Source organism: Rissa tridactyla, chromosome 21, assembly GCF_028500815.1.
Source record: "Rissa tridactyla isolate bRisTri1 chromosome 21, bRisTri1.patW.cur.20221130, whole genome shotgun sequence".
In the NCBI taxonomy this organism is placed as follows: domain Eukaryota; kingdom Metazoa; phylum Chordata; class Aves; order Charadriiformes; family Laridae; genus Rissa; species Rissa tridactyla.
In genome coordinates, this window is record NC_071486.1 from 7,468,844 (window position 1) to 7,479,992 (window position 11,149).

The following is an 11,149-nucleotide window of genomic DNA, read 5'->3' on the forward strand; positions in this document are numbered from 1 at the left end:
CAACCTCTTGCAGATTTTACTACTAGCAGCAAAAATCACACCTGGGAGGGAAATGGGGTATTTTAGAGTGAAGTCGGTAGGTTTTTCAATTATTATTTTTAGAGAATTAATCCCAGAAGGATATTTTTATGGGTTTTGTTTCTTACATCTAGCAAAAATTGCTTCAAATAGGAGCTGAAGACAGTTGATGTAAAATTTTTTGGAAGAGTTTGTCCAATTGAAAATAACCATGGTTGTTTAAATACTTGCCTGGTTCCTGATGTGCCCCAGGTTGCGTGCAATGATGAAAAATTTATCATCAGCATTATCATCTGTAAATGAATCATCTTTTTTCCTGCACCCACATAGTTGCACAATTTTACTGACTGCTTGCTTTGATGAATATTTGATATTTGTCATGTGAAGCTATTCCATCACATTCGTAATATTGGAAATTCCAAGCACACTTAACCTCTTAATACAATGTCACAGTTAATGTATTCATAATCATTTTGTGACCCGATACAATATGACTCAAGTAGTCTTCTTTAATTACTAATCATATAAAGATAAAAGTTACAACACAGACATCTGGCTGCAAATCACGCACCTGGATTAGGCATTTTCTCATCTGGCTGTACTATACCACGTAGCACAGACTGTGCAAAGCAGGTGGGAGAATCTTAGGTAAGATCTGTTATTACAAAGTAAGCAGTTACTTTTCTTTCTCTTTTTTTTTTTTTTCCCCAGTGGATCGAGATGATAAATTTATCTCATGCCGATAAGGCTTTACTTAACACAAACGCTGGAAATGGAGGATTCTTCCTTTCCCTTTTTATTTTATGATTTGTTGAATGATGGCATTGCTGGGAGAAAACTGAAATAAAGCTAAAGGAAATAGGAGAAGGCGGTTAAAGGGTTTTGTCAGAGCTCTTCTTCTGAGTTCAGTCCTCTTTCCTCTTTGTGCCCTACCACGAGTCCATACTGCATTGCTTCTAGAGCAGGTAATTGCTTCTAGAACAGGTGATCCTCTATATGAGTGGGGAAGGCAGAAAGGGATATAAATTCTTATTCCAAATTCACACTAGACCTTTCACTAACAAGTACAACTTTTTACTAACTTATTCAGAGTTTGTAATACTAATCTTTAATTCTGGTTTTCTGTGCTGGGTAACATAAACCAAAAATTGTTTCTTTTTCTGCTGTTATGTTCAGCCCTGCAAAGAACAGTGTCTGTATTTCATAAAGAATCTAGGCACATTTACTCCAATGCTTATATACTGCACCTACAACTTGTGACCAGCTGGGAACCTGCTAGTGATATACATGAGCTATCTGACATGGTTTTGGTCTTCATTTTCTAGTCATTAGTCACAATAGAGGAAGCGTAATAAAATACGTAGTGCTTTCCCCACATAATTATGACTCTAGCTTGTATTTCAGTTTAGTGCAGATTACTCAGCAGTGTGCAGGACAGAATAGAACAACTGCCTGAACAGAATACTTAAAAATTAACATTGTATGTAACCATGTATTTTCTTTGTCTGGATATTTAATATGCACCTTGTCGTATTTATCTTAGTATTATTTGTTACTGCTTTTGTCTGTTGAATCAATTGTCAGGAACAGTCATAACAGTTACAAGAAGGCAATCTTACTCTGAATTGGAAGGAAGGTAGCATGTGGGAGCATATAGTAAAGAGACAAAAGATGACATTTGTAGCCAAACCCCCAAACTGACTAATAAGAGAAAGGATGGGTGGTTTCTTATATGGAAAACCTCATAGGTCGTTCTTTGAGCAGGAAGATGGATCAGATGACCTCCCAAGCTCCCTTCCAATTTGATTTATTCTTGGATTCTACGCTTCTTCTCAGTATTTGAAGGTCGTCTTCCTCTCAGGGACCCCTGTATAGCTGACTTGCTTAATTTGTTCTGTATGCTGTTTTTTAACAAAAAATTATTTATGTTTGTTACTTTGAAGTATTTCCCATGTTGAAAATCCAGTACAAAGTTTAGTTCTTTTCTAGATGTGTGAAGATGGTAGCAATAGTTAAAAAAAAAAAGAAAGGTGTAACTATGCATTTATTTTTCCCCCTACTTAAGAATTCTTAGGAGATCAGAAGCAAACAGAAAAGTATACAAATGTGACATTTTCTGGTGATCAGCAATCTGAGCAAACTTGTCAAACATGATGCTCTAGGTGGTGTCCAAAATTCTATTTGTGTTCATAAAGTGCTAACACACAAAAAAAAGACAGAAAGCCATGGAAAACTTAAGATGTGCTCTACGTTATTAATTTTGGATGCAGAATTTCCTCGTCTCTTACTGGTACATAAGGAGGATGTATCCATTGACCACAAAGGACTCTTAAGAGATTTTCTTAATTCAGACAGAAGGCTGTAACTTTAGCAACGCAAAGTGTGTTACCACTGTCAGTGGACAAGGCAGACGGCCGGGAGCACTCCCTTTATTCACATGGGGCATGTGTGCAACATCACTCTCCAGAAGGGCGCCCAGTAGAAGATGGAAGTGAAATAAGCCTATACTTGGGTTACTGAAGTTATAACCAAGCAAACCTATGGAAGCTTGATATATTAGTACAAAAAAGAATACAGTCAGTGGTTACTTGGGAATCCATTGCCTTTCTAGAGAATATGAAAATCACTCAAATGTAATGACATGTAGCTACACAAAGTAATACGATCCCTATATCCACGTGCATATTTAGTTCATAAGAATTAATATGTTAATGTAATTTAAATCCCCCTAAGATTACATGCATGTGTATTTGTCTCACAGGTTATAGGCACTTCACACTCATAGTGTACTTGATTCCTTGAGACCTGTACAGGTAAACAGCGGTAAAATTCGAATGGAGTATGAGATTCTACTAAATGTGAATTATTAGAAAGCATTTCTTTTGTTTGTTTCTAATGTAATAAAACCTTAGGAATAAATGGACACAAATTTAAACACAGAAGCAGCATGATATGGCATGTCATGTAAATTAGCATACTTCTCTTAGCAAGTGCCCTATAGAACACATTGTTCGTGGGTATCTTAGTTTTTAAATGCCCAATTTTCAGTTCCTGGGATCAAATTTCCAAAGCTGTTGTGCTCCCAAACCCCATATTGATTTTCAGATGCTGCTGAACCTGCTAAGTGGGTCCTAAATATGACACACAAATACAACGCAACTGGCATTAATAGCTGCTTTTGAAAAAAAATTGCCCTTTCTTTTGTAGATCATCCTGCCCGGAAGCACATTGTCCTATACAGTCCCTCTGAACAGCAGCTGCCAGCAGACTGTCCATCAATTGCAATTAGAAAATTCGGTTCATGCTTCTAAATGAGATGAAAAATTTCTGCATCTTCAGAGATGGCTATTCTGTGCCCCCTTGCCCATTATTAATGAGGGAGAATGCCATTGTTGAAAGGCTGCTGTGTGGAAGCATTATTTTCAGTCTGAAATATGAAAGCACCAGAAAATTAAGGGTATGGACAGCTGCAGTGACAAGAGACATTTACGCTTGCACCGCTTGACAGTAAATTCTTGCCTGCTGACCCACTGCTGACATGCCCTGCTGACCCTCCCTAAAGGCCACAGCGTAATAATGTTCGTGATTACTGACAGTACAGTTCCAAAGTAGGGCTGAATTTATAGTTCTGTTCATCAGAATTGTGAGTTCTTGAAATGTGTTAAGCAAAGAATAGTTCAAATGAGTGATTTCTATGGTTGTAGTAATGCATGTGCCCTAAACACCTTGCTGGTCTGAGGCTGGTACGTAGAGCGTCTCAAAAGGATCACGAAATAATGGGCAGGAAATGATGCATTTTGGAAAATGCAGGCTGTGTCATTCACCACAGGGCAAAAATCTCTCTGTGAACAAGCACAGGTCTTTTTTCATACCTGAGTCATCCAGCACATAAAGCCGTAAAAAAAAAAAAAAAAAAAAAAAAAAAAAAAGAGAGAGATATTTCAAAATAGAAAAACACATATTCTGTGAGCCAGAACTGTTAAACATGTCACAATCCAAGTAATACACAGCAATGCGGTCCTTGGCAAATTTCCATCACAAAAATTTCTGAAGAGTTATTTATTTTTTTTAAGAGCCTGGATCGCATATGGTTGTATAAAGACCAAAATAAAGACAATCAAAGTAAATCAGTGAACCAGACCACAAAAAAATCCATGTTACCTTTATACGTATACAATACAGAGGGAAAAATATGAAACGGTAAGAATAGGAAAAAATCAAAATAGTAATTTTTAGAATAGCAAAGCCATACTTAGTAAATAGAAAGTTGTCAAAGAAATAATCTGCTTCCCAGCAGTATTTATACTGAGCTCATTTACTCGTTGTACATCAGAACTGGCAGAAAGAGTCTAACCTTTTATTATATTCCTGAGCAGTTAACATCTAACTGACCTAAATCAATTTGTTGGATACTCTTTAATGCAGCAGCATTTCTCACAAATATGGCAGTTCAAAATAAATGATCAGCCCTGAGTGTAAGAAGCAGATTAATTTTATTGGTTATTCATTCATTTCATTGATTTTATTCCTGGAAGGAGATTCATATTTGCACAACATAAATGATCATTATGATGTTGTCAAAAATATGTAAAGCAAGGCCCAAAACAAAGTCAAAGAAAGTGTCTTACCTTCTGTTTGATTTTTTCTGTCTTTTTCCACTGAAGTCAATGGGAGTTTTGATACATAACAAGTCAATGGGAGCAGAATCTGATCTTTGATTAGCACATTGTTACGGACCCTGTGGGAACAGGAAATTTGATTTTGGAGCCAGGAACATAAATTGGGGAAATATTTTTTTCTTTTAATCAGTTTAATGGTCTGTATTCAATGTTCAGTTTTAGAAAATCCCTGAACAAAACAAGTCTTGAACTACATCAGGTGGTCTGGTTACTGCAGGTATGATTTCTGACGGTGATCAGAGTTGTGTTCAGAAAATATTTGTAGGGATTGTCAGACTGAGGGAAGACTGCATTAGAGTTTGGGTTTTAAAGTTCAGGCCAGGCAATTCCTCAGGGTTTTTGCTATGCGTTGTCACCATCTCACGGTTTCTTCCAGGGAATACCACTATGAAATGTGGAAGCCATGTTCATGTGATAAAACTGATCCCAGCAACGGAGAATGTGAGTCTGATAGATATTGATTTGGGTCATCTGATAGCGTCAACTACTATGCCATAAAATCTCAAAGCATTGTTGTAAATGCAAGAACCTAGGACAGAAGGAAGAAGGGCTCTTTACTGGGAAATAAATGTTGCCTCCAAGATAAGGAAAAGTCAGAGGTGTTTCATTCATTCAACAATGGCACAGGAAATTCAAGTGATGCTACAGAAGCCTGGCAGTTAAGCCATCAAGCATGTTATTTAATACTACCTCATGCAGTCATTTTAATTTTGGATTTAGATAATATGCCAGAGGAGTCTCGTTCATATATATATATACACACATATATATGTATGTATGTATGTAGGGCCTGATTTCTCCATGCATACAACAATTTTCATCTAAATATCTGTATGCAGGCTCAAAATACTAAGCAGTGCTTTTCATATTTTCTCCTGCTGTACCGTAATGGTGTAACCAAAATGTCTTTCACATGAATATAGTCACACAGACGTAATGTCTGAAGGTAGTAAAGTACAGTATCTTTCTGTCTCTCCTTCTAAATACATGAAAAGAACTGTGCAGTGTGGTGTCCTTGACCCGAGGATTTTGGAGCTAATGCCTTCGAGAGGCGTGCTGACTAGTGAATTGCTGTAGCCAACTCTGTACATCTTTGGTGACTTCCCAACTCTCTTCGCAACATCTTCATTTGTGTATCCATTACATTTGATTTTGTCCCTTCTCCTGTGTCCCCATAATTGTTTACAAGTGCCAGACGTTAATGTTCCACTACATCATAACTCATTTCCAAGTACTTAATAATCTCAGAGAAGCAAAATTTGTGGGCACAAAATACCACTTTTACACAAAAGAAGTTCTGTATAATTGTAGTGTTTCTTTATGCATGCTACAGGCTGAAAAACACATTTAACGCATCAGCAGCAAGTCACCTACACTTGGGGATAGGTTAGCAAAGTCAGGTTGACGTCTCACATCTCTGTCTTTCAACCTTGGAATACGCCAGCGGTTTTTGGCATTCAGGTTTCACTGTTTGCATTGCTGTTCTCTGGACTGCTGCATTTTGCTGGTTGATGCAGTTCTCAGAGGGAAAGGTATATTGTCAGTGTAATTAATGATGTAGTATTTCCACACTAGTTTTTACTTAGATGTTTCTAAAATATTTTTAGTGAAAGCAGGTAGAAAAGATTTGAGTTCAATAATGAGTTTCAAATAAAATGTCAGATCCACAAATAAACAGGCCACGGGCCGTGTGAGATAAAATTGTATTTTCCCATTCGCAGTAGATTTCAGTGAATTTCACGAGATCAACCAGTTACGTACTTTCACAGGCCTTTCTTTAGTATCTTAGTCATAATCTATTTAGACATTGGTTTGCCTGAATAGCTGTACATATCAGCATTAATGGCCTTCTCTAGTGGAAACTTACATGAACACATGACTACACCTAGTTCTTGAACAAAAATAAAACTAAAGAAGGCTATCTTTACATTTTCATTTTGCCACAATCACCATTTTTTGCATCAGTGAACCAGCAGCCCATAGTAAATATTACATAGCTTTCTTCTTGCTAGGACCGGTCAAGTATTTGACAGGCTAAAACACTGAGAAGGCTGGGGTGTCTGTACTAGAAGAGAAGTTCACCCAGGTCAGTATTCTGTCTCCTGCAGTTTAGGGAGTGATGTATGAATAGGGCAGCCCTACAGTGATCTTCTCTTTGGTGTACTCTCCCAGTGAGGAGGCATTTTTGAATCACAGATTTCCTGAACCACAGGTAGTCTCTTTGCTTTTAGTATGTTTGATGACTCTCTGAACCCCTGCGAACTACAGTGTCCTGTGGAAAGGATTTCCATAGCTCAGTTATGCATGGAGAGAGGAACCATCTTCTTTTGTTTGCCTTCAGCCTGCCACCTGCTAGTTTTATTTCCCGCTCCTCGATTTTTGAACTGGGAGGCATACAACAGCCAATTCCTTTTAAACATTTTAAGGACAGTCATGACTATATCTTCGTTATACCCCTCCTTAGCCATGTCTTTTCCAGACTTAGAAATCATGATCTATGTAGTTTCTCTAAATATGGAAAATGTTCCAGGCCTCTCATCATCCCATACCTTTTCTTGTTTTACTTTATTCTTTTCCTGAGATGTAAATGATGTAAATCAATATTCAGGATGTGGGGATAGTATAGGTTTATATCGAGGGTCTGAGATTTTCTCTCCAGTATTAGTGGCACGGGGCGGATAAGAGTGCACATAATTCACAGTAATAGATACTACGATATCTTGGCAACAGCAAAAATGATCTTGTTTTTCTTGGCCACATGGTTTTTGGTATAAATACACACACACACACAAATATTTAATGAATTCAGCAGAGCTGCACAAAGGGCATTGTGTCAGGAGAACAAGCCACACGCATCCCATAGGACATCTATCCCGCAGCGGGAGACGCTTCTGTCGTAGAAATGCTCGTAAATACATTGGCCTCTGTGACTGGGTTCAAGTCAAATTCAGAACAGGGAGAATTTCCTCCTTACTGTGAAAGAAATGCAGTTGTAGCAGCATTGTTACATGTGCCTTTCACTTTCTTTACCATGAGGCAAGGTCGTGGGAAGAGGTGTGATCTTACATTTTGCTAATTGTATCAGCTGATCTAATAAATGTTTTAGTTCATGGTTCACTTTCTGAAGAAGCCCTTAAAACTTCCTTTCATGAGAGGGCGGTTGCCAGCAGAGGTCACCATTGCCAGTTTGAAAGGAGTTGAGTTTCCCTGGCTTTTATTGGACTGAGATTTGAAGGATAGACAAATATTTCTAAACCCACCAATCCAGCATTGACTTTTGGTGTTAAAATATTGAATCTTTTGGAGTGAAAGCATTAATTTTATGAATGCTTTATTTTTTATCAGTAGAGTTTGTTATTAAAATATAGGCTAAAAAATGGCAGAATTATGTTAAGTTTTTAAAATTGCCAATATTTTTTCCACATGCCTTTAATTTAATTCAATTAATACTAACTAATTTGTATTCCATATTCTGTTAGTCCTAAAAGCATTTTGAAAGGCAACAGAAAACCAATTAATAGAATTTGCATTTAAAGGAACGCTTTTACATGGCCAAATCCATGGAGAGCAGTAGGAGAATTTAGAGGACTTATTCTATTGATTCAAATAATCTAGTTTTTAAATATGTTCTATCTAACCCTCGTTCTAGGTATCCCATTAAAGAAGGACATTTTACACTTGAAAATGCTAATCTGAATATGTATTTTAGGTATTTTTCTGACTTGATGTTTTAAATTTGACAGTGATTGCATAGACTGCCTAGTTATTCTATGTAACAATTGTTTACTTAGGATGTGGGTTAGAATGATCTTTTGTGCTCATTGTAATTCTCCACTGAACTTAAATTAAGACATCTGAAAAGGTAATTTAAGCTTTTGATTGAGAAAATAGACACTGCTTAGCTAAGAGGACGAGAAAAAGAAAGCCACAGTTACTTTCTTTACTACTTTATTGTGAGACTGACAGATCCCTTTAGGGTGAGTGTCTGGGATTGACTGAGATGTGAAATCACTATTAGTCTATTGCACAGATTCATCAGGAGGGCTCCTCTCCAGACCTTGCTGGGATTTATTAGAAAATGATTTTTATGTATATATATGAATATATTTAAAGGCCAAATCTTTCTTATCATACTCATGTGAACACTCCCATTTATTTGGTTCTTCATTCCATCACTGTAACCTCTTAGTGAAAGTGTAGAAAACATTGTAACCTTCCGAGTTTCAGGCAAATGTCTGAAATGGTTGTTGTCAGGGTTATTTCAAAAAGCCTGTTATTCCATAATATCTGAAACAGCTCAGAAGTGCAAAGAGTAGGAACGTACAGGCAAGTTAACTCCCTTTCTATCTTTTTGCAGATAATTGTCACATTTTATTTTGGCTTAGCAAAAAAGTGCCAAAAAGACTTTATTGTGATACTCTAATGCATGAAAACATCCATAAATCATGTCTAACAGTTACAATGCAACTTCGAAGTTGTCACAACTTGGAAAAACCAGCCTGACAAGCATGCTCACTTTTGCTGTTTTTCTAAAACTTCTTGAGCATATAAGGAGAGTTTAAAGTGAAGAAAGGAACTGAAGCACAAACACTTTTTGTTCTCAGCACACAAATTCCTTCTGTCTCCCTGACTGGGATCCCCATTTTTGTTTCTGACTCGTGTATCAGGTAAAACAGTGTTAGCACCAGGTATAAATCAACAAACGTTGTCTGTTCCATCCTGTCACTAACAGGGAGGCAGGAGGGCATTTGTGAGCTCTTCCAAGTGGACATCCTAGAGGAAACACAGTCTCTAGTGACCTGCTGCTCTGCCTATAGCTAAAAGGTTTCTGCCTTGGGCCGATAATTCTTTGATTTACCTGTTTATTCATATTAGTAAAGAAAGAAAGGAGTTCTTATCTAGAATAGAATTATCATAGAAAAAAAAAAAGGAAAGTGTTAAGTAAGCCTTAAGATTTAGAACAAAGACAGCAAAGAATTCTCATATAGGTGTAACTGCTGTACGATGCAAATAAAACTTCTCATAATAATAAAAAGTTATCATATAGCTGGATAAAAAGAATGAGAAGAATAGTTATGTTTCTTTAAGATTAAGCTGTTCTTACTAAAGATGTTTTTAAAGCTTTAAGCTTAAACACAGATGCTTTAGGAACACCTTCCAGATGTGTGTGCAGTTTAACCTGCATTAGTAGATGCAATTTTCAGTTTCACTAGACCATGCTTTTCTTGCAAATGCTGTTTTTAAGCAACGAGCGCTCAAGAGAGTGAAAATCACTGTACAGCAAAAACACATTAGCTAATTTTGAAGATACCAAACTTCACAACTGGTGCAGCAGCCGCATTACTTGCTTTGCGAAAACTGACTGTTGCGGGGTCACTCACCTCAGAGCAGTGCCGCTGGGTGCCGGGGGTACAGGGAATCCCGAGGGGTGTCCAAGCTGTTCTGTAGGCTCTGGCACCCCAGTCCGTGGACACTTTCCCAAGCCAGAAGAGCCATTCACATTCCCTCTGCCTTTCCAGCCTCATTCACTGCTCTCGGGGCTCTGCTGCCTGCACTGACTCACAGAAATTAAGCTCCCTCTGGGTCCTAGTGCTGTAAACGTGTGGGAGCTGCGCGGACTCGCAGGAATTCGGCCTTTGGCTCGGTGCCTAGTCCATGCAGTGATGCACAGATGTGCAGTGAAAGTTTCGAAGCGTGCACTGGTTGTATGACTGTGCAAACATAACACTGAGAAAACCCTCCGACTTCCTGGTTCCACTGTCAAGAACTGAAACCCTCTTTAAGGGACGTTTTGTCTTCAGCCTCTCTACTTTGCATCTTAATCCTTGCACTCAATTTAAAGATGAGAGCTCACAGAAAGAAACTCCGAGCTCCCTGATGAACGGCTACTTTTGAAAATCATCTCTAGAGCCCTTTACTCGTGTCATGAGTCTATAAACAAACCTACGGGAACACCAATAGTTAACTGGTGAAGCAGTGGACTGGGTTCCCTGCAAAAATTTTGCAGTCCCGGTTATCAGGTGTCTTTAACAGGGGTCAGCCAAACACTGATGTAGAGTAGCAAAGAATTATTTTACCCTGACTTGGAGCAGAGGAAAAGATTATATAAGAACCCTTCCAGCCTTGATATTCTGTGTTTAACATGCTTACCTTAAGCAACAAAGAGACATGGAAATGTTTTCCATTATGCTTGTGGAGGAGGATTAAGTACTTTACGAGGAAACAACAGTGTGTTTTAAGCAATGATAAATACAGGAAAGAAATGCAAAAGTGAAAAATTTCATAAGGTGAAAAAAAGCAGTAAGTTGGCTAAAAACTCTGCTCAAAAATACATGGCTAACTATGTAGAGGATTATGAAGCAGCCCCTTAGAATTTCACAGTTCTTATTCTGGCATAATGTAACCTTTGTGATTACACAGACACAAGGAAAAAATGTAAATCGTCCTCCATT

The 11,149-nt window shown here is 37.8% G+C and overlaps 1 protein-coding gene across 3 annotated transcripts in view; it reads right to left on the reverse strand.

The window, feature by feature from the left end:
• The window catches only part of NGF (nerve growth factor), a 28,950-nt gene extending 18,732 nt beyond the window's left edge, over window positions 1-10,218 (reverse strand). Inside the window, exons 1-2 of one of the 3 annotated variants that reach the window (XM_054181093.1) lie at window positions 10,079-10,218; window positions 4,647-4,756 (exon numbers count right to left, since the gene is read on the reverse strand). The gene's annotated coding sequence lies outside the window, so the exon portion shown is untranslated. Of the gene's footprint in view, window positions 1-4,646; window positions 5,310-10,078 lie in introns of those variants that run through there. The other 2 variants (XM_054181095.1, XM_054181094.1) reach the window with 2 other exon arrangements.
• Window positions 10,219-11,149: the final 931 nt, after the last annotated feature.